This window comes from Mesocricetus auratus, unplaced genomic scaffold (genome assembly GCF_017639785.1).
Source record: "Mesocricetus auratus isolate SY011 unplaced genomic scaffold, BCM_Maur_2.0 Super-Scaffold_100008, whole genome shotgun sequence".
Lineage (NCBI taxonomy): Eukaryota > Metazoa > Chordata > Mammalia > Rodentia > Cricetidae > Mesocricetus > Mesocricetus auratus.
The window spans coordinates 49,398,694-49,423,344 of NW_024429192.1; the positions used below are offsets into that span (position 1 = coordinate 49,398,694).

A 24,651-nucleotide genomic window follows, 5' to 3' on the forward strand; every position below is an offset into this window, starting at 1 on the left:
TAGTCTGAGGCACTGGGTATGGCTTGAGCATATATGAGACCTTATAGCTCACCTCCACAGTGACACACTTCCTCCAACAAGGCCCTACCTACTCCAACAAAACAGCACCTCCTAATAGTGCCACTCCCCTTGGGGTCCATTTTCTTTCAAAAGCATATATGAGACCTCATAGCCCACCTCCGCAGTGACACACTTCCACCAACAAGACCCTATCTACTCCAACAAAGCCATACCTCCTAATAGTTCCACCCCTTTGGGGTCCATTTTCTTTGGGATCACATGGCATGGAGGGGTGGGGGCTGGCTCCAGCTATCTAGGGTGATTAGTATGACAGGGTGATATTGTGCTAAAGCTTCTCAGTGAATTACCTCTCCATTTGGCTTTTTCTCGGGACTTCAAAAGACCAGTGCCATTTGGACATAGCAAAATGTGGAGCTGTCAGGTGGAAGTCTGGATGGTTCTTCTTTTTACTTCAGAGATTCTCATTCATACAGATGACCTTAATTGTTGAAGTCTTTGCCACAATTTTAGGCTTATGCCGCTTTTTCCTGCAATCAAGTAAGTATTCACAAATAACTAATTTCGCAAAATTATCAGAACAGGGAATAAGCAAAGCAGACTGTCATAAGCAGCCCATGTCTCGTGTGGGTAATTACTGAGAGAAGAGGAAGTCCCTCTTCTCAGGATGTCAATGTCACACAAGATTCTCCCTAGGAAAAAGGAATGGGAACAATGAAGATAATGAACAAGGAAACTTAAAGTATAAGGAAATCTCATAGACCCCAGGAGTTAGCTGCAGGAGGCCTGTCTAACAGTTCTAGGTACATCATTTAAACAGAAACTTACTGGAAGCACAAATGCCATTTAATCCTGAGCTAAGATATGTTTCCACAGATGGGTATGTCTCTATGCTCTCAAATGGCCATTTGAAAAGAAAAAAAAAGAAGCAAATCATGGTTGTTCTGCTTATATCTTTCCTTATGTCTTTGATTCTTTTTCTCTATCATATACAATGTATACCTTTATTTATTTTTTGCCATATTCACAGGCTAGCCCTCAAAGTAAAAAGAAACTTAAAATTACATGTGTCATAGTGATGACTACACAAGATTGGTGGGCCAGAAGGGGACCACTTTTATATATTCAGCCCTTGAACAGTCCCGCCACATACAAATAGAAATGGGCTAATGAAGGGTTAGCATTGACCACAGCAGAGTCTTGCTATCTACTCACTGGGCTTATCTTGCTGAAATTTTGCTTTGGGAGTCCATGACCATTTTATAAAGAAATTCATATTAGATGATGGAATAATGAAAAGTTAGGTAGAAAATGATCTTTAGGATCCATCTTGGATGCCCAGATCTAGATAAGCTCCTAGCAGACTACGGTCAGTTTGTGACCTCAGAAGTATATGCTCAGCAGAGCCAGCAAGTCCCCTGCATAAACCAAAAACAAACTGACAGGTAGACCAATGGGATTGAACTGAACACCCTGATATTTTTATTACAATCTTTTTATTAATTTAAATTAAAAACAATCTTGTTTTAAATATCAATCCCATCCTCCTGTGCCTCCCACTGATCCTCCATCCCATCCCCTTTCTTTACTGGGCAAAATATTTAACAAATGACTTCACACTGTACTCTACATTATTTAGTGATTAAACTAGAACTAAGAAAACAATGAATAATTACTGAACACCTAAATTTTACCTAATACTTTTCATTACCTTATTTCCTTTGCATAATGTTTCTGTGTGTTCTTGTCATCAAATCTTATATGGTGACATAAGACATGAGTAGTGTGGTAAAGTTACATCCTACAAAAGAATTAGTTTGCATTTGAACTAAAATATTTGCACTTTTAAGTCACCTTCCTGTGTTGACTTTCATTCCATTGCATATGAAAACCCTGATATTAACCCACACACCTATGAACACCTGATTTTTGACAAAGAAGTTAAAAGTTATAAAATGGAAAAAAAGAAAGCATCTTCAACAACAAAATGGTGCTTGTATAACTGTATGTTCACATGTAGAAGAATGCAAATAGATCTGTAACTATTGCCATGTATAAAATAATTCTTGGTGTTTTAAGCCACTGTGTTTTGGAGTATGTGTCATTTAGCAGTAAGCTAATGTTTAGCACAGAAAGTGGTACCTAGAAATATGATGATGCTAAAACAAAAATCTACACTACATGACATTAGATTAGGATAACACAGACCTCTTAAAGATGGCTCTTTGTGTATGTGTTACTGGGCATGGAATTCAGGGTTCTCTACTCTCTGGGCAGGCACTGAACCACTGAGCTATATCTCCAAGCTCTTTAACAAAAGTGGAAATGGCCTACTACCCAAAGTCCCCTGAGGAGACACAGAGGCTTGTTAGGGCAAGTGAGAACCTTCCTGTGGCTTCCATGTGATAGAAAGAGTGGGGGGGGGGTTAGCCAGGTCAACATCATCTAGGATTGACTGGTATCAATAGGAAGAGAAACTGCTTCCAAGTATCTAATACCTGCCCCTGCTGTGATTAGGGTGGTGGAACACAAGTGAGAACTGTGGGCAAAAGTCAGTAGTTGGAGGATATTGGTCACAGATCGGTGAGAATGATAGATGCTTATGTCACCCATCCTCACTCTAATTATTATGCAGACCGAATCTCCAAAATGGCAGTTTAGACACCAAAGAAATAATTTAAATTTGTCTATCTAGATTTAAATAAGGTGTTGATGATTGTCCACTATGATAGGAAAGGAACATATCCACATCTGTCCTATAGACAGCCATCCACAAACCAGAAAAATATCTCTCAATGGCAATTAGCCCAAGTAACACCTGATTTTGGATCCCCAGCTTCCAGTATAGGAAAGATGTTTGATACTCAAATCTATATTACTTTTTAGTAGCACATTGAGAAGTGGTGGGGGATGTTTTTCTTCATGTTATGAATATGTTTCTCTTATTTGTTAGTGAGTAAAGCTGTTTAGCCAATGGTCAGGCAGGATTTAGGCAGGCAGGAAATCCAAACAGGGATAGAGAAAGGTAGTAGACAGAGTCAGGGAGATGCCAGAAGCTATGGAGAGATGTGACTCAGTGGCTCACTTCTTCTAGTTCACTCAGTTTTCCTTCTTATACAACCCAGAACAACCTACTCAGGGGTGCTACACTCCCACGTTGATCATTAATCAAGACAATGCCTCCACAGACTTGATTGCAGGCCAGTCCTATAAATAGCCGTTTCTCAATTTAAAAATTCTCTTTTCTAAGTCATGTCTAGATTTGAGTCGAGCTGACCAAGACCACCCATCACAATGTGTTAAAAGTCACCCCTGACAAGATTTTGAAGAGAAATATGGAGACAATGAAGAGATTGCTGTTCAGTTTTTAACCTCCATTTGAAAGAAATATTTCCTGCTCAAGACGTTCTGGTTTATAAAATATGACTGTTTCTCATTTCCAGTGTCTCCAGCTGGTAAAACATTCTAAAGAAAAACACAATCCCACTATACTATACAGGAAAAATGAAGCTGCCTCTGATTCATCCTCACACAGTTCTGAGAAATGTTACATCAATGTTGTTTGAAGTTGGAGGTTTGCAAACTACAGTATTCCAGGCATATTTGGCCTGCTATTTATTTTTGAGTAAAGTTTATTGAAACACTGCCATACACATTTGTTTACATATAATCTATGGCTGCTTTTGAAGTGTAATCACAGAGGACAAATGACTCACAGCTCTGTTTCTTAGACAGTGTTCACAGAAAACATTTGGGGGTCCCATGCTGAGCAGGTGACTCCAGCAATAGTTTGCTGCATAGAAGATAAGTCAAACTAGCAGTTAGAGAGAAATATAACTTTTTACTAGGACTAAGCAAGTGTTACCACAAAAGGGAAATATGGGAAGAAGAAAGTACCTATAGGAGACAAGGAAAATGGCTAGAGACGAGGATGAGTATCAGGAAGAGATCTGATGGGAAGAATAGAATGAGGAAGTGAGAAATAACGACGAGGTCTTCTGTGGAGTGGGTATGTGGTCACAGTGATGAAACTGTGTCATTTCTGGTAAGTAGCTGTGTTGCCCTGTTTTTGTCTTTCATATGATCAGGGTTGATACGCTACAGTCAATGAAAGGATCAGTGCCACTTCATAAAACATTCATTCCCCCTTATTTGAGCCTCAGAATGCTGCTGCTATTGTTGTTTTTAAGTGTGCAGTCTGTTTCATTAAAATGCTAATGATTCTAAACTACCTTCAGCTAGTAACAGTCACATGGAATTTCTGGCCAGAGATGCAAGCAGAAACCACTGGTGGGATTTTTACAGAAAAAATTTTAAAAGGAGGACAGACAGGCGGCTCTTTACTCCCTCTTGTCATGTCGCTTGCTCTCCTGTCTGGGACACGACTGCAATTTGTGTAATTACTGTGGTCATCCTGCACAGTAAGGATGGAAGCAGTGTGCTAAGGATGAGAAACAAAGTTAATGGAAATGTAGTTTCATATGAGAGCTTTTGGGTGGTCATGTCAACCTTGGGGAATCCAGCTGCATATCTCAAGCAAAAACGAATCCTTTCTATATTTATACCATACTTTTGTGGGCATATTTACATATAAATGAATCACAGCTATTATGTACGTATTGTATGATTACATATGTAATCTTTGTCTTTTCTAAGTTTTCTCAGAAGTCAAGGAGGTAGAAACTTAAAAGGGCTAGTCACAGTCAAGTGCAGCAAGAGAATGAATGCATACATACCTACTCCTGTTCAGTATGCTTTCTGCACTTTCACAGTCCAGGATCCCCTGCTGAGGCAATGGTGTCACCCACAATGGGCAGCCCTTTATACCTCAGCTACTGGGATCAAGGCAGACCCCCACAGTCATGCCCACATGCCATCCTGATCTAGACAACTCTTCACTGCTACTGTGACTCTCTTGCTAGGTAACTCCAGACTATGTCAAAAGTTGACAATTGAAGCTAAGTATCCCACAGCCCCTACATTGGTAATTGAGAAGGGATAAATGCATTATTCTGATAGTTTGACTTTTAGGGAGTGAGATATACTAATTAAGTTTAATTACTAGAAAATTATATCAGATTGCTTAAGCTAATGCATCCTAAATTGCCCCTAAATTACACATTCCTTGTAATCTACTTGGGGTAGATGGAAGATTTTTCATGTTGGAATACAAAAAGAAATGGCACAATGAAGTCAGGAATCCTGTAGCAATTTTGTCTTTATAAAAGGCTATAAATTGACTGAATGCTGTAAGTGCTTTCAAGCTAATCTTGCCCTTTAGGACAGTGGTTCTCAACCTTCCTAATGCTGTGACCCTTTAATACTTTTCCTCATGTTGTGGTGACACCCAACCATAACATTATTTCATCATTACTTCAAAACTGTCAGTTTCCTAGTGTTATGAGTTGTAATGTAAAAATCTGGTATGTGGGGTATCTGATAAGCATCCCCTCTCAAAGGGGTTGTGACCCACAGGTTGAGAACCATTACTCTAGGATGTTTTCTCTGAAGCCAACCAGTCTCTGATTCTCTAACATTAGCTTGCCGCTGAACAGTTAGGTCAATTCCAATATACGCTTTCTGTAGCTTGCTCCAAACTCACAGGGTAGAGGCTCTGCTCCACCCTCATTTAGATGCCAATCCCAAGTTTCTAGGGCCACTTGCTCTGCTGGCTTGCTATAAATCAAAAGTTCTCACAGCTCCCTCATCCAGTTGGGTAATTTACTAGAATGGCTCAGAAAAATTAAGAAAAAAATATGTTCCTTGTGTTTACTATGTTATTATAAAAGACACAGTCAAGGAGTAGTCAAATAGAACACTTGGATAAGGTATGAGGGAAACAGAAGGTTGGTACATTGTGCCCTCTCTGACCATGATATGTTTACCAACCTGCATGCTTTTGACATTCCCTTGTTCCTGAGCTATTGCAGTCAACCTCTGTTCTCCCTTTCAGAGTTCAGGAGGTTGGGCAGAGAGTTCCCAGTCTTCACTTGTATGCTTCATGTTACTGATGAAGAGTCTTTATCAGTAGACTCCCTAAGAGCTATAGCCTATGTTATCTCATTCTAATAAACTCAGCTGTGCTCAGAGAAGCCCTGTAGGCATCACAAAAGTCACTCCCAGAAGACAAAAATCCCAAGGGCTTTAGGGGTTTTATGCCAGAGACAGGGAATGAAGCCCAGACATAGTACTTTTTTAAAAATAATTTTCATTTATTCTTGCCTTATGCAGATATGCACAGTATTTGACTGTGTGCACCTCCTCTAGTCCCCTCTCCTTCATAGAAGTTAACTTATGTCAGGCACATAAATATGGCCAAGATTCTGCGATAGGGAACTTAGAAGTCATGAAACATCATCAATGTTTTGCTAAATAGAAATGTAGCAAATGGCCTTCTAACTATGTATCTCTCTACAGACAGACTAATGCCATTCTCAATTCTCATCATCTTTGTGCCTAGATGGTGGTTAAAACAGAGACTCAAAACTGGCCAAAGTGCAGAGAACAGTTGTGTCTAGGACAAACTCTAAGGGCCAGAAGACAGGGAGGACTGTGGCAAATATCATTCTCACAATACCTTATTCCCCATTTCCTTTTCTCCCACTGGAGAGCATAAAATAATAGATACATGAAGTCTACATCTCCGCAGATGGGAACAAGAAGGGTATTAACTTCATAAAATTATCAGCTTATAAACCTAAAAAAGGAAGAAGTGGTAACCAGTTTTAAACTATGGATATAACTAGTGAAAATAGGTGTTGAAAGTCATGCCTTCTGTGCTGGATGACATTTCCATCACTCATTCTCTATAGAATTCGAGGTTTTCTTGGGCAGATGGGAAACATTACACATGAAGGAAAGCATAAAAACATTTTAACCTGGATGGGCCACCCTCAGAGAAGTGGGTTCCTTCAGAAATAGAGGCATCACAAATAGATAAATTGTTTATGGAGTTCTTATCAACCTTCCTATTTTGGGCACCTCTGATCACATCATGGTAGAAATGGCAGTCTTTCTGCCTCTTCTTCCTGACAAGGACATTGATAGTCCTTCTAGATGATGGAAATGACCTTTCAGGTTAACGGATAAGGATCAGAGGATGTTTGTATGTGAGGCAAAAGTCTGACTCAACTATGCTAGCAGTTCTACTATTTATAAAAGACAAGCCAAAAGCAGATGAGGACTCAGAAAATGGAAAGCTTTCAGAGAATAACATTTGTTAGATTTACTTCCATAGAGTTGTCCTGATCAGGGTTAGATTCTCCCTAAAATGCTTCCTTATGTGCACAGTGCTACCTACCCCTTATGGTATTTTGCCTGGAAATTTAACTCTCTTACTTCAAGCACCCAAATAGCTGCTGTTTGACTTAACCTCTAACACACATTCATATGTACATTATTAACCCTTATAATCAGTCCCCTGATCCAATTGGCTGCTCATGACCTCATATGACCTTATCTACCGTCAAGTCATGTGACCCAGCATAGGGCAAATGCATGCTATATCTGTAGCCCAGTTATTGCAGGGAGTGTCACATTGGTGCACACACACAGAAGCAAGGCTACACTCAAGCATTGGTAACTATTTTAAAAAGTTAATTTATGGAAAAGCAGATTATTCTGACTCTTTCTTTATAAATAAAATTATGTTTAATATGAAACATTCTGTTCAACTGTAAGTTTTTTGTTTTAGCAAGTTATTTTAGAAATTATTCCCCAGTACCTGTATGTACTAAGCCACTTAGTCTGTTCTTGTCATTTCATTAAAGAAGCCATCAAAGAAAATTATTTCCAGGCAGTGGTGGCACACACCTTTAATCCCAGCACTAAAGAGGCAGAGGCAGGTGGATCTCTGTGAGTTCGAGGCCAGCCTGGTCTGCAGAGCGAGTGCCAGGACAGCCTCCAAAGCTACAGAGAAACCCTATCTTGAAAAACAAAACAAAACAACCCCCCCAAAAAAACAGAAAATCATTTCCTGTCCCGAATACACATGAAAAAAATGACTATTCATTTATCAAATAATTAACTTCTAGCTACAAGATGTTATGTAGATCCAGCCCAGAAAACAACACAAAGCACTGGCCAGATACTAGAATGGAAGTACTCCAAAAAGAAAAAGTTAAGTGAATTTTAAGTAGGGAACAATAGACAGATCCATTTGTAAGAAGCGGACATGACATATCCAGAAAAAAATTGTCTTAATAGTTGTACATGGATTATAGTCAACCTAAAAATATATAGGCATGTGCATGCCTATATTAAGCATATACCTACATAAATGTGAAAATGCCTCAGCATTTAATATACCTTTGCTTATATGTAAAATAATTTATACTAGCATTTGCTTTTGAGGAAAAGTAAGGCAAATTGGAAGGCACACATAAATGTAAAAGAGAAAACTAAAACTCAGAAGAAAATATGTTTTCTAATTTTGCAACATACTTGTATAGGTCTCTAAAATGAACAATGAATCCAAAATGAAGACTAATGGTTTATAGATTTGTTGATAATAATCTAAATTAAGAAAAGCAAAGTAGTTAGACGCTAACACCAATGAGCAAGCATAGAGATAACAACAGGAAAACTGAGTATTTCCAGGCAATCAGAACAGAAAGAAAAAAAACCCAACTGAATCATAAAATGCATAGAAACTGAAACCAGTGTGTGTTTGGCAGTTGTGTGCATGGTTGCTTTATAGAACTGATCAAAACACTACCAATTTGTTTGGATTTGTTTCCTGCCATCATAATGGATGGATACTGAGAAGTTGATTATATCATTGTTCAGATGGCTAGATTTGATCATTAAGATGGATGAAATGATTGGATCCAGTATCTCATGGTGTGGTGATCTTGCTCACCTTAATAACATTAATATTGATTATGGAAAGATCTGACCACCATGAATTCTCTTCCTGTTCAGTTGACATACTATTATATAATCTACACATTGTTCTAGTGGCTAATTTCATGTTAACTCTACTCACAAAATAGTCTCAGAGAAATAGGTGTGGCTAAAGAAGATCTAAACTTAACACAGACCAACAACATAGCTATAATAGTACACACAAATCTGTAAACATATTGTAAGTTGTAAATTCATAAACATCACCTACCACCAAGATGCTGTTTTTAAAAGGCTACGAGATAAGCTTTTCCTATGGAATTATCAAATTAAGTTTGTGATTCCTGACAGACTTTCTTCTGTAATGCACCCCCAGCATAATTTCAGTCAAATTTTAAACATAAATTGGATTCTAGCAACTGCAGAGTATAGTACCCTATCTTCGCATTGCATTCATAGCTCTATAAATCACCAGCCTTATCCCTGTCTCCTGTCATGGAAGACTGCTCAATGGGAATTAAATCTGGAGCCCTGGACCTGAAGCCTCAAAGTTTAGCTGTGGCTGGTGAACTTGCTTCAAATGTTTGACTATCTTTTGCTGCTCCTCAGAACCAAACACGGACATTCCAGGGTGAGCCCTGGATGCCTGTGGAGCTCATGTCATAGTTCTGTCCCAATCTTGGCCCTGTCTGTGTTTTAATTTGCCTAACGTCTTCTTTCTTGATTATAACTAATTGTCCTGAGTCAGGTCTCCCTCTCTATGTCCAGAGTGCATGGCTCTATTGCAGTGCATTTGGCCAGGCCGTAGGCCCCACCTGGCACCTGGCACTCCTCCCCAGGAACCAGAGCCTTGCCCAAACTCAGCCTTCTGTCAGGGATTCTGCAGCATATGGGCACATCCCCTAAAATCATGACTGCCACCTGCCTTGCTCCCAAGGGCTCACCCACTGCTGTGCCCTGTCCTTCCACATTGGACCTAATGCCCAAGATTGCTTGAACCATGCTTGTGTTTTCTCTGTGTCCTTGCCCTTTCCTGAACTCTCTCTCCACTTACATCTCTATGGCTCTTGTCCCACTAGTCCAGTATATCCAATACTAATGTTTCTCATGCAAAATCAACTCAGGCCTCAATCTAGCAGAAGAAATATCAGAGTAGGATTAAGGAAACTAGAATTCTTTTAGCATTGTATCAATGGTGAATTCAATAATATTGTGACCCTATAGGCTTAACCCTGTAATCCTAACTAGTCATTTTGACTTTCTATATCTGATATCTGAACTGTAAAATGAAGGGTGTTAGAGCATGATGCTCCAGACTCCCTTTAGTTATAATTTCCTTTGACTGCACAAAAAGCCTGAAGCTTTGTCTTTGAGATGAGAAGATATTGTAAACTGAGTATGCAAGTGGTTGGTTAGAAATATCTGCACCAGAGTGACTCAAAAGTCAGCATTCTACCTTCCAATCGGGTTCTTTTTTTTAAATTTTATTTTCCAGTTTAAATTGAGGTAAGAAACAAGGTTGCTTCATAAGTCAGTTCCAGGTCCCTCTTCCATTCCCTCCCTTCCTCCCGTGCCCTCCCCCAACCCCCCCGTTATCCCCTCATTTCCCCAGGGAGGGTGAGGCCCTCCATGGGGGTGTGCATAGTCTGTCATTTCATATAGGGCAGGGCCTAGACCCTTCCCCAAGAGTTCAGGGTGAGAGTGCACCTCACATTGTTCTATGGGAGTCCATTGGGTTCTACTCAGTTTTATATTCACGATCTGGGAATAGAAATAGGCAGTAGTATGCTAGTGATATACATCTATATTAAAATCTGTACTCAGAGCTATATTAAACTTTTAGTTATTTAAGACAAGTCATACACATAGAACTAAAAAGGTAAGTATAAAAAAATTAGAACTTTGGCTACAAAAGTACCAATGAACATATCAGAGAAGAAAAATGATTCAAAGAAAGAGTTTCTTAGGCCTGGAAGGACTGTAGAATTCATGTCCAAGCTATCAAGGGACAGTTTTTGTAAAATTTCAATTAAGAAAGCAATGGAGTAATATAAATTAATAGTCAACACTATTTAGAAACTACAGAGCAGTGACTAGGTGGAGAACTGATCTAGTTCTATAAGGAAGATGGGAGCTGCTTTTGAAATCTCCTTCACTCCTTACACACACACACACACACACACACACACACACACACACACACATACACACACAGACAGACACGAGAGAGAGAGAGAGAGAGACAGACAGACAGAGAAACAGAGACAGAGAGACAGAGAGAGAGAGACAGAGACAGAGAGAGAGACAGAGACAGAGAGAGAGACAGAGACAGAGAGAGAGACAGAGAGACAGACAGACAGACACAGACAAGACACAGACAGATAGAGACAAGAGACTGACTTCTTCAATTTCCTGTTGTCTACTATGGTTGTTCAGCTCAACTCAGTTCTGTGAGTCTAACAAGTTTTTGTGAAAACTGTTCATTTCATACAAAAGAACCAAATATTGCCCCATCCCCTTGTATCACCTAACAATACCTGGAGTCATAGCAGCTTTCTTATCATCAGAGACAAACACAAGTAGAGCTGGGTTGTAAGGAGGAAAAAAACCCAACAAGAACAAAAACTCCACAAGTAAAAACATTAAGGAGGACAGAGTAGATGAGAAATTAAAGAGTCTATGTTTCTAATGATATTGTTCATGAAATGGATAAATGCAATGGTACTCATGCTCACAGTTTTATTATAAAATAAGGTTTAGCTCATCCATTAAGACACCATCAGTTGGGCAAACTTGGCCCTGGTTCTGTACACATATTCACATTCAAATTATTTTACCCACTTATATAATTGGAATAATATTTATATTTCTAGAAGCAGATGAGCTAGATTTAGCTAAACTTAATTTATGTTTTCAAAAATGAAGGGGATGAGAAAATGGCTCACTGAGTAAAGGTGCTTGCTGCACAAGCACAACTACCACATTTCCATGACTACTCAAGTAAAAAGCTAGATTCAGTAGTACCATTCATAGTCCCAGTACTCCTACCTGGAGCTGGGAGGTAAAGATGGGCGAATGGGTAAGAAGCAGCTAAGGCACCCAAAACAGTAAAGGAAGGGTAGACCAGCTCAACATGAAAGGTGAGAATTGAGTCCTCAGAATTATCCCCCAGGATCTCTCTCTGTCTCTCTCTGTCTCTGTCCCTGTCTCTCTGTCTCTCTCTCTCTGTCTCTTTCTCTCTCTCCATCTCTCTCCATAAATGCACAAATATGCCCGAACTCTTATACACATGCGCACACATGCACTTGCACACACACACACACACACACACACACACACACATACACACAGTAAAAATGAACAAACGTTATTTAGACATGAAATACAAGAAATTGAGAGTCATTCATTTAGTGAAGGTTTATTAAATCATGTGAGTATGCCTCAGGCCCTGTTCTGGGAAACTGGAGACATGAAAATAAATAAAACTGAATTTCTTGTCTTAAAAACCTTGATGGCTTCTCAGCTTTTATACTGAGAAATGGTGAAAATAGTTGGGTGAATAAACGCTGTCAATAGCAAATGGTAAAGGCCTGTGTGAGAAAGAACAGTAACACATGAGATCAGGTGACTGAGGAGAGTGGTCACTGTGGAGTCTATTTCAGCTGTTATTTGGAAGAATAAGAATTCGATCACTAAACAATGAGGGAATCATCTGATGAATTGAAGTCACTGTATACAAAGGCATAGAGATAATGAAAGGTGTAGATGTCGGAGAAGAATGTAGCCAATTAGGTGTGCAGGACCAGCTGGTACTGGAGGGAGAGATGGGCAAGTGGCATAGAGATGAGATATTTGGGTGATTTCCTGCAGTAAAACGAATTGCTGTAGGGCTTGAAGTAGAGAATGATCATCATCAGGACTGCTCAAAAAGATGGTTCTGTCTCTAAGTAGGAGATTGAAGTGAGAGGCTGTACCAGTGGAAGTAATCAGAAAAGTGTCCTTTACAAACCTGCTTTGCAATAAGAACTGCAAATCTTGACATTTAAAGGATTCCATGACTTACTGAATGGAGGTAGAGGAAAATAACGAGACTTTGGGGATTTTTCTGGCCTGGGCAAGTGGGCAGGTAGTGGCCCTATATACCAGAATAGGAATTACAGGGAGAGGTGCATACTGTGGTGAGAGGATTCAGGGGAAAGATAAGATGTTCATTTTGGGAGAATGAATCATGAATATGGAGAACTGCATTTGAAGTAGGATTCCAATAATGTCTGGGCTGAAAATAGAGGTTTCAGAGTCATACACAAAGCTGTGGTGGTAGTGGTGGAATCTGTGGGCACTGCCGAGAGTACCCAAGCAAGTGGTGGCAGAAGGAGAAACCTGACGAGAAGGAGCAGGCATTCAGAGATGGAAATCACAATTAGAAAGAAGCTGATGTCACTGAAACAAAGACAAAAGGAAACTAAAGGAAAATGAAATCAAGCAAGACTAGTGAGTTTAAAAGCTGCAGAGAACCCTTGAAAGGTAAGAAATGAAAAGGTGTGTGTGTGTGTGTGTGTGTGTGTGTGTGACTCTGAAATTCCCAGTGACTTAGTTACACTCACTAATGTAATGAATGGGAAAAGTAAATTGCTGTGAGCAGAGGTTTGAGGAAGAGGAAGTAAACATAGCAGGCAGAGAGGCATGATGAGATAGATAATCGGGGTTGAAGGAGAATATTGTTTTTAAATAAAGAGATGGTCTTAGAAGATGAGGCTAAGGGAAAGGTATTGATGGGAGAGGAAATAGAATCACATCTCTGTGGAATGAGAGGATGTTTTTCCAATCATGGAGGAGAAGCTTCTGCCTCCAGTTGGCCAGGTTTCGATGCTGTTAAACAGGAAGGTGGCAAATGAGCAATGGCTGACATCTCTGGCTGAATCCATTTACTATGCAAGTTGGAACAAGGTCATAGTGTTAGTCGTCGGTGGATAAATAAAAGAGGGTAGATTTCCCTCTACTAAGGCCAAAGAGCAGAGAAAACTTGAAATGTGATCTCTTTAAAGAAAAGCAGAGGTGGCAGGCACTGCTGTGATGCCGTGTTTCTAAGGGAACTCTGGGGGGAGTAAACAAAGAGGTTAATAGACAAAGAAGAGGGACAGTTGGTGGATCCTGGTTAAAGGGACTGATTTTTTCGGAGGGGCAGTATAATCCCCTTTTCTGGCATGAGGTGGTAGTGACAGTTTCTAGACTTAGTCTCACACTTCCTTATTGAAATCTCCATAGTATCAAGGACAAGGTAGAGAAATTTGGAATGGATACTGAGTTAATTGAGCAGACATATATTTTGTTGTGATGAATGTTCTGGCCCTTGTGTAGACAGAGTATTCTATTTTCATGGCCATCAATACTGTTCTTGGCTCTGTCTTAACAGATATATTTTTATTAGAATAGAAAATGCTTCCTTCATCAGATGTGGGGATAACCTGAAGCTAGAAGGGAGAGATGACAGAGATGTGTGATGACAGAATTGGGAATCTAAGGAGCTATTGACAAGGTGAAGTAATCAGTTGAATTTACAAGATGGAAATAGAACACATTTCATATAATATTTTACTCAAGTGAACAAAAAAATCAAACAGATCTTAACAATAGGACAAGAGAAGTTCAAGACTGTAGAAAGGACACTTAGTTTTGCAGTGTCATATCAGAATACAGACTGGTACTGTCCTAGACATGGCTGTATAAATGTCTGTGAACCAACTTTTAAGTTTTTAGTAATTTGAAGGCCAATGATAAATGTAGTCATTATTTAAAACTGAATTTTAAAAATTGAAATTTAACACTATATTAAATTGAATACTAAATACATCCATTTTTAATTATCTGTGTCCTTTTGTTGAGACAGGCTCTCATTGAACTTTTGAAATGGGGAAAGGCTACAAATGTGTATCTCCCATCCTTGATAACCAGTTGTTAAATATTTACTACTATATTACTGAATAATTTTACAAGTGGTGTGTTGATGGGACACATGCAGAAGACTCTTCCTCTACACAGACCACACACACACACACACACACACACACACACACATACACACACACAATGTTCTTACAGTCTTCAGATATATGCATTGAAATGCAATACTTAAACTTGTGATGATGATTTGTTCATCCTTCCAAACAAAGTCTTTCTCACCTCAAATAATATTTATGGATGCTACATTTAAAAAGTCAGAAATAGGGACTAGAGCAATAGTTCAGTGGTAAAGAGCACTTACTGATCTTTCAGAGGACCCAATTTTGGTTCCCAACATCCATGTTAGGCAGCCCACAACAACCTGGGATTCCAGCTGCAGGGTTATCTAGTGCCTCAGACATCTAAGGGCATCTTCACTCATGTACACATCCCCACACTCAGAAATATATGCACCCAATTAACAATAAAGAAGAGTAATTAGTAAGTAGTAAAGTATCTTGGAAGGCAACAGGAAAGGATGATCTCAGAGTGACATCCAATGAGTTCTAAAAGGGCATGAAAAAGACTCAGGGTACTTTGACTATATCAAAACACTTGCTGAGAAAATATGCAGAATAGATTTATTATTGGTGGTCAGCAGTCCTGCAAACAAGACTCACAAGATAATCACATGGATAAGCAAATATCTCAACAATAATTCAAAGTTAAAGGTGAAAACCTTTAGAAGTAACATGTTTTCTTTAGCACAAGACATTTTAACCTTTAATAGCATTCAGTAGGGAGATGTACCCAGCATCTTATAGGTGTTGTCTGACCTGGAATCTTTGAAGTTCAGCAGAATGCAAGGGAGGCCTAAAGGCATCCAGCAGGGACCAATTTCTGTGAAACTAATTATTTCATGGCTGATGAGAAGGGAGCCCACGTCCTCATTGTCATTCAGACCATTAAACACATCCACTTTGATGGAAGCCTAGAAGATGACAATTTACTAACATTAGGCAAGGAGACTCCTAATAGAGCCAATATCAGGAATGAGATAGATAAAACTTTAATGAAAGCTCCCTGAATTTCAAAAAATGAGAATAACACTTTAGAGAGATTAGCTGGCAGTGGGGAGATAAACAAGGTGACATTTGTGAACTTTAGTTAAAATATTCCAGTCTTCCAATCCTTCAAATAAGCTAAAGAAAATGGATTTCAAAGTGTGAGCTAAAGCCAACTCCACTTCCTATAACGCATCATTTTTATGTGCATTTGAAAGATTATGTTGTGGGGGGATATGTAGAGTAGCTGTAGACAGCTTTCAAGAATTAATACTTGGTGCTTTTGTCTTGGAAATGCAGTGGGGTATCTTTGTCGACACATAGATTTAAGATGCCTGAATGGTCGACATACTTTGTTGGAACTTTAAGGATGCTTGGGATTTTGAAACAAAAGGGGGATTAAAGATTTGCCTCTAAACATCTTGGATACATGTAACTAAAAACCAACCAAACAACTGTGCAGGAACAGACAGGTAGATAGTAGAATCCTTTAGGATAACAAAGTGAGCAGTAATAGGAATATTTACCTCAGTGCCTTAAAACAAAAGGATGGAGAAGATTGTTTGAGGAAATTCTGTGGCTAGAGCCCATTGGCTACTTGGGGTGTGCTTCATATGCTTTCTAGGAAGGATCTTATTGTAAAGGGAAGGGGAGGCTTAGCATTCAAGCATGAAAGGGTGGAGGTTGCTATGACCTGATAGGATAGTGTTAAGTTGGGACAAAGGTAGAAGCAGAAAAATAACCTGAAAGACCACATAAGTCCCTCTTGATGGGACCAAAGTCTGGTGAAGCTTTAAGTCAAGACATGCAAACAATGTGAAGTCATGAAAGTAAAAGTTCTTGTATCATACAAATCAAATTGTTTACTATATATACTAGCCCTGAAACTGTCCCAGTAATAGAATATTTTAGAAGGAGGTGTCAAAGTGAATGAGGAATCATCCAGTTGGGTGTCTTAGGACTAGAGAGCACATAAAGGTGATGGGCTTAGAGATATGGTCTCTTAACCAAGACATTCTTTCCCATAGGATAGCAGCTGACATTTAATGGAACCCAAATGAAGAGCTTTATATTTGGAGCACAACAAGAAGACTATAGGTTATAATTTCTCCAAGTTGTGTGCATTCTAGAAGGAAATATAGAATGGGACACATTTGGGGAATGGTGAGAGATCTCCATGGTTTTATTGGAGGAAAAAAAAAGACTGTTGTAGATTAAACACCTGGGTGTCCTGAAAATTGGCATTTTGAAATTTAAACCAACCATTCTCTTTCCTTTTTCTTTTTCATTTATTCCTTTTCTTCATTATCTCTCTCCCTCCTTCCCTCTCTCTCTTCATCTGTCCCTCCCTCCTCTCTTTGGGCTCAGCAGAGGATTCATTCAATATAAATTTGCTGTGAAAACCTGAGGTCTGGTGTTTGGATTAATAGAACACATTCATGAAGTCAGAAGGATCAGTATGTATGGTATCCTCATGTAATCCCAGAGACAGGCATTTCAGGCCTGTGATTGATGAAGACACCCAATGTCAACTTTTGGCCTCTACATATATGTACACACGTGTATGACCATACATATGCTAACATGTATGCAAGCCTTCAGGCACACTACACACACACACACACACACACACACACACACACACACATGCATGCACGCACACATGCACACACACACACACACACACATTTATTAATGATTTAATGGCTTTACACTCTATCCAGAAGACAGAAGTAGATCAATTGGTTAGCTAACACAGTTTGAGTTTTAGGGCTCTTCACTTGAGTGGGGCATGGTTCACATTGCTGTGTGTTTGCATAAAACTTAAAATAGTAAAATATTTAATATCAATTCATTAAAATTTCTGTGTTTCCATTCATTTTTTCTTTGTGACACTTTATGTCAGTTTTGTATTGAATGACTTCAGACAATTTTGAGAACCAGATAAATGAGGTGTCACAGTATTACATGTAGATTTGGTTTAATGGGATATATTAATGTTGCTTCTGGGGATTTCTATGTATCTTTAAGTCATTGCCAGTCTTTGTGGAGTAGAAATGGCTTGAAGGACACAGTGTGCCAACTGTGCATTACAGCCAGAAGCAGAGGACCAAATGCTGAATGACACTACAGACATGTTCTGCATTACCTGGCACATGCACTATGGTTAAGGTGATAAACAAAGCTTAGAACATTTGACTCAAGAGGCTGTTCTGTTGGGAATTCATCCTACCCTGAGATGTGGAATATGTTAAATGGAAGCGTTTATTCTTACTGAAACAGATCAAAACCAAAACTCCTTCTGTCGAGAATTACTCTGATGATGTCATATATACAATATCAATCTATTATACACATTTTTCTCATTTGATAACAATCATTTAAAATAGAATTTCTCAGGATCCATGTGCTTTTGTAGAACTGCTAGTGCCCTACACAGAAAAATACATCACTGTGGGCCAGGGAGATGGTTCAGTGGGTAAAGGTGCTTGCTGTCAAGCCTGACAACCTGGGTTTAATTCTGATTCCCCAGATCCATGTGGTGGAAGAATAGAACAAGACTTTCAAAAGTTATCCCCTAAGCCTTGAACGTACATTCTCTCTCTCTCTCTCTCCCTCCCCCCCTCTCTCTCTCTCTCACACGCACACATCAATTTAAATTAGTAAATGTGATAAGATATACAAAACAACCTCTACGTGGATTCTCATTTGTTAAGCCTCCTTTGTCTTCATAGTAAAAATAAATCAACTGTGTGGAAGAAAAATACAATATTTTCTTTCCATTCTCTTAAAAAAATCTTTTGCAGCTGGATAGTAGTGGCACATTCCTTTAATCACAATACTTGGAAGGCAGAGGCAGGTGAATCTCTGAGTTTGAGGTCAGCCTGGTCTACAGAGTGAGTGAGTTCCAAAACAGCTAGGACTACCCAGAGACACCCTGTGTCTCAAAAAAAGAAAGAAAGAAACAAACAAAAAAACAAACAAATTAAACCAATCAATCAAATAAACAAGCAACAAACACACACACAAATTTCTTTTGTATAGTCAATGTCATACACAGAAGCTATCAGATTATAAACCTTAAGATGTGGGGAGCAATACAGACATATACTAGCAGTTATAAAATATTACATTTTTCAGTCATTATTAACCCTCCCCAACACATAAAACTGTTTTTCTTTCCTAAATACTCATCCATACTTGATTTTTGCCATATTGTTATTATTCTTTGTTTTTCTTTTACTTTGTTTTTGAGATAAGAGTTGTATGTGTCTGGGGATGGCCTCAAACTTGCTGTGTTTAAGCAACCTTGAACTTTAGATTTTCCTGCCTCTACCTTCCTAATAGATTACATGCATGTGTCACTGTGTTGAGTTTATATTGTGGTGCGGATAAAACTTGAGTTTTCATGCATGCTAAGCAGGATTCTACAAACTGGGGTTCATTCCAATCCTTATTTAATTTGCATTTGTGAGTGTGTGAGTGTGTGTGTACCTTCCTGTGTATATTCTACATATGAACACATCTGTACATACATGTGGGGGCCAGAAGACAACCTTGGGGTTTGATCCTCAGGAACTGTCCACCTTGTGACTCACAGAGATTCAGCTAGAACGACTTGCAAATGACAGGAATTTTCCTGTTTCTGCCTCCTCAGCGCTGGATATACCTTTTCAAGGCTATAAGGTATTTTATATGAGTTCTTGGTACCAAACTCAAATCTTTGTGGTGATATCTTGCTTGTACAAATAAAGCCTGTCTGAGGGTCAGAGAATGGAGCTTGCCACTAGCTAACCACAGAGGTCTGTACAGACAGACAGGAAGTGAGGTAGCTAGGCAGAAATAGGATATAAGCAGGGGAAACAGGCACTTACTCTCTTGTCTGCTGAGACACTAAGAAGGTAAATTGTGGTGGTGGTTTGCTCCTTCTCTCTGATCTCTCAGCATTTTCCTCTATATCTGACTCTGGGTTTTTATTACTTAGACCAATTAAGGGCTCCATTTACAAATCCTTTTGCATGTAGGACAAGCATATTACTTGCTAACTGACCTCTCTCTCTAACCCCATGTATTATTATTGTTATCAATTTTAAAAGGTTGACCAAATTGTAAAAGCTTGAAGTCCCATGAAACACAAAATGAAATCTAAAACCCAAGACATTGTGCTTGCTATCTGGATATGTGTATTCTAGGCAAGGCATAAAAAGGCAAACAGCCCTTTCTGAATAGATGATAGAAAGGAAGCCTAGGAAGATGTTCAGTAGTTAGCTCAGTAACAAGTTGAGGAAAGCTAATTTCAGCCTGGTATTATCTCCAGGAACCTTTCCACTTGGGTTGCTTGATACACTCATAGGTCACTGAGTTACATATATTCACTCAGGCAAAAAACCAGAGTGACAAGTTAAACCCCAATTTATAAACTATGTGCCTTGCCCGCTTCCTTCCCAGTGCTAAATGGCTCCCTGTCTAAGATCTCCTTTAGGAGGCAGGGGGATATTAGTTGATCAGTGATTCAGATAGCCTTCAGGGTGTGCTCAAACAGGGGAGGGGAATATCTGATAAGATGTAAGGCATGTATGCAATGGTAGACAAACATCAGAGTGTCTTAAAAATCATACAATTTCTGGCTTCAGAAATCTTGTCTGACTACAAGCAGCACAGCGAATACTGGCAGTGGGACCACACTGAGATGCTATCAACCTAATTAATAGGGTGACATCATATCACAGAGGCAAGCTTCACCCTGGAACAGATGTAGCCATGTCTTCCTGGAAGCCTTTGGCAGGTTCTGTCCAGCAGAAGTATGCTAAGCCAGTGATCCAGGTCTATCTATTATGTGCCAGCCACTGGGCCATGTCCTAGAAATACAAAGATGAATAAGGAAAGGTCCTGGCAAACAAAAAAACTAAGTTTTTATTTGAGTGTGGAAAGTGGAAGGTAAACTTTGAAGTGGTAATGGTCAAATGCTCTGCAGTGGGATGTGGAGCAAGCAGAGGGAGACTTTGGTAAGAGTTCAAGAATAGCCTGCCAAACTTAAATAAAATCATGTGGTCAATGGACTTACTTTTCTTTCTGTTTTAAAGTACAGGATGGCAAAATGAAAGACATGGCTGGAATGGTGAAAGGAGCTTAGGAATTTGAGTTTGTCTTTTGTTCCTCGGACTATTCTTCAAGAGTGATCCAAAGATGTCTGTGTGGAAATTATTTCACTGTACTGCAACACTGAAGATTTGAAAGTTTAGCATATGCTTATGAAGGTCAACTATTTGTTAAAGATGTTCAAAGAATTCATATTATAAGAAATTCCTCAAAAAATTCAGGTTGAGAGCAACTATCACAAGATTGTCACTCTTTAAATTATTTATTTTTAATTTTATTATTTGTGTGTGTTTGCATGTATATATGTTTAAATGTATGCCACATGTATACAACCAGAAGAGAGTGTTAGACCCCCAGACCTTGAGTTATAGGCAGTTGTTTACTGCCCAATATGGGTTGTGGGAACCGAGTTTGGGTGCTCTGGAAGAATAATGACTCTTAACAACTGTGCTGTCTCTCTAGCCTCCATGATTATCATTTTAGATAGAAACATGTGGGTATAATGTGAAAGGTGGAGGTAAGAGGTGGGTATAGATGATGGTGGACTAGGCCATAGGAATTGGGTAAGAAAAAGAAATGGAATATTTGGGAAACACTTTCAGAGATAAAGATGGAGACAAGGAGACTGTGGCCACACCATCTCACACAGCAGTCAGAATGGTCTTGTACCTAGTGGGTTTTCCGCAGGGGGTTGGGAAGGGGTTCTGACTCCTGCCACTGATGAATGTGATCCTCTTTTCTAATGATTATTAGGAAGTAGTGAAGTGCTGAAGAGAAGAGTAACAGAGGCAGTGGGACCTTGAAACAAGAAATAGGAGAAAAGGAAAGGAAGTTTGAAGGCAGAAGATGTCTAAAGCAACTGCATCCAATTCTTCTGAAGACTGAAGTTGAAAAACAGGAAAGGAAGTTTGGGGGAGCTGCCATCCCCCTACCTACTCTTGTATAGAAGGACTTCCTTGTAAAGAGGCTTTCCTTGTGAAGAGGACTCAAGACCTTGACCTTAGTTCTTCAAAGTTGCTATTCCTCCAGGGTACATGAAGAGCTGGCTAGAACAAGATCTCCAACATGGCACAGCAACTTCTCCTTTGTCAATCTGGGTGACACAATAGGGCATAAGAACACACAAAAGTATACTTTTCAGGAAGGGCGGGGACTGGGGAAGCACCTGCTAGACCTACACTGTAAGTGAAGAAGATCAGCAAAATATTTATGAGTAATGGAAGAGAGAAGAGAAGTCTTGGGATGCAATCAAGAAATTGAATCCAAATCTATTAACTGAAATCTGTAGGTAGTGTCCTACTAGTGTGGACCTGTTGAGCAACAGCCAGTTCAGGAAAGGTGATGAAGACTTGAAAGATGAAACCAAGAAGAATATGAAAGTTATGGCAAGGTAGGGAAATGTATGATATTTGAGATTCCTGGAGTCCTGGATGGTGAAGTGGTATGTACAACTTTGTGAATTTAGGAGAGTTGAGTCAGCAATTAAAACTGTTGTTGATCTAAATAGAAGATATTTTGGTGACTGAGTGGTGAAAACATATTTCTACAATTTAGATGAATTCAGGGTCTTGGATCCAGTAGAACAAGTTCTGTTAAGAGCTAGAGTCATCTCCTTGATCCTTATATGGGCTGCAGGTGTGCAATTAACCACATCAGCCTCAACAACTCTTTGCCACTAAGATTCTTAGATGAATCTGGATAATACAAGTTGATGAATCTCTTTATGATTTTGTGGATTATTAATATTCTATGAAAATCCTTTTAAAAGAGAGGTTCTATCATTCCATAGATTAGCTGCAGATACTCATAAAGTCTCACCTATATGTATTTAGCTAGGCAAGCATTTAAATAATAATTAGTCTGCTGAATTTAGTAATAAAATTTTGAGAGGATAAACTCAAGAAAACTTTCTCAAGCATTTTTGAGGATGTTGTTAGCTCCAGGTTTGCCAGTGTACCCTCCATCCTATTACCCCTTTTTCTTCATCTTGTCTTCAAGTTCTTGGTCCCTGAACAATTTTCAAACTTTGGCCCCTGATTTCTATAACACATTGTAGTTCAGAATTTGATCCAATAACCATTCATAGAACACTGAGTAGGGCTTGTTATTATCTTATTCCATGTGGCACATGATTGTTTCAATGCCTCTGTAAGATGCACACTTTCAAACTTCCTTCCTTCATTTCCCTAACCAAGTTTCCTCCCTGTGGTTATTCACATCTATTCACATGTGTTCTTATTCTCTAGGCTTCCTAGACTCAATCTCTGGACAACTTTTCATTTCTTTTGCTTTCCTTCTCCCCTTAGATATTCTCCTGTGAGATCAGTATTGGATTGTATTTAAAGTATGAAATGTGTAACAGCTGGAACACACTAGGCATTTAACAGAGACATTTCATTTTTTTCTACCATAATTCCTCCCAGATCCACATTCTTCACATTTGGGCCTCAATGTATCCTTCTTTCCATTTCACAGTGTACACTATCTCCACAAGCATTCCCAGCCTTAGCTCTAATTCTTTATAATAAGTGTTGACTGTGTCTTTCCAAAAGCTATGTCCAAATTCTAATTTCTATTACCAGGGACCAAGGCCTTAATTTTTTTTTGGAGGTATGCCTTTGTCAATATAATTGAAGATCTCAAAGAAGATCATTCTTGGTTTAGGATGGATCCTAAATTCAGATAGCTTTAATGTAAGAGAAAACTGAGACATAGAAGGGGAGGCTAGTGAGGATGAAGGAAGAGGCAGCTTCAGATCAAACAATCCCACAGGTTGGCCCCACCCATCAATAGATTATTCTTCAATGCCTCCAAAAGGAGCATGCCCTCATGTACTTTGATTTGTGATTTCTGAGCTAAAGAAATATGAGAGAATAAATTTGTGGAAATTTAGTAGGCTTAAGAAGCTAATGTATCCTCTTTGATATTTTTAAAATAAATTTTATTTCTTAACTGATACACAAAATAAATTGCATGAAAACCATAGGATATTTTAACAGATGTATACATTGTATAGTGTTCTTCTTGTTGATCTAGTTCTTATTCCTTCATTGTGAAAATTGTCATAATTTCTTCTGGCTTTTTGAAATGTATGAAATAGTATTATTTTCTTTAGTCACTTTATTGTAGGTGTATTGCTCCAGTATCAGAACTCATTGATTAAACTTTCCTTAACTTCTTCCCCCAGTTTCTGGTAATGACCATTGCACTCTCAGTTTCTATGAAACCAGTATTTATCAGGTCTACATATGAATGAGCATATGTACTGTTGTCTTTCTGTGCCTGACATGAATTATTCTAATGAACTTTACTTCCATCTACATTGCTGCAAACGGAGGTATTCTTTTGTTTTAGTCAAATCTTTAAGAAAATGTGCGTGTGTGTGTGTGTGTGTGTGTGTGTGTGTGAGAGAGAGAGAGAGAGAGAGAGAGAGAGAGAGAGAGAGAGAGAGAGAGAGAGAGAGAGAGAGAGAGAGAGAGAGAGAGAGAGAGAGAGAGAGGTGTACATAGACCTATTTCATGGAGGTCTTGTGGAGGTCAGATGATAACTTTGAAGCATCAGTTCTCTGCTTCCACCTTGGCCTTTGTTCTGGTATGCTGTTCTGGTATGCTGAATTTTCTAGAAACCTGGAAGCTTCCAGATTATTTTCCTGACTCTACTTCCTGGCTATCTGCAGGAATACTAG

General features: G+C 39.0%; 1 long non-coding RNA gene across 2 annotated transcripts; it reads left to right on the forward strand.

Moving 5' to 3' along the window:
- The first annotated feature begins 13,044 nt into the window (after positions 1–13,044).
- On the forward strand, positions 13,045–24,286 carry LOC110341773. 2 transcript variants are annotated; one of them, XR_002383765.2, is made up of 3 exons: positions 13,045–13,386; positions 20,951–21,187; positions 21,720–24,286. It is a non-coding gene; the product is annotated as an uncharacterized LOC110341773 (long non-coding RNA). The 2 variants fall into 2 exon arrangements; XR_002383766.2 differs by having other exon boundaries at positions 20,951–21,124.
- Positions 24,287–24,651: the final 365 nt, after the last annotated feature.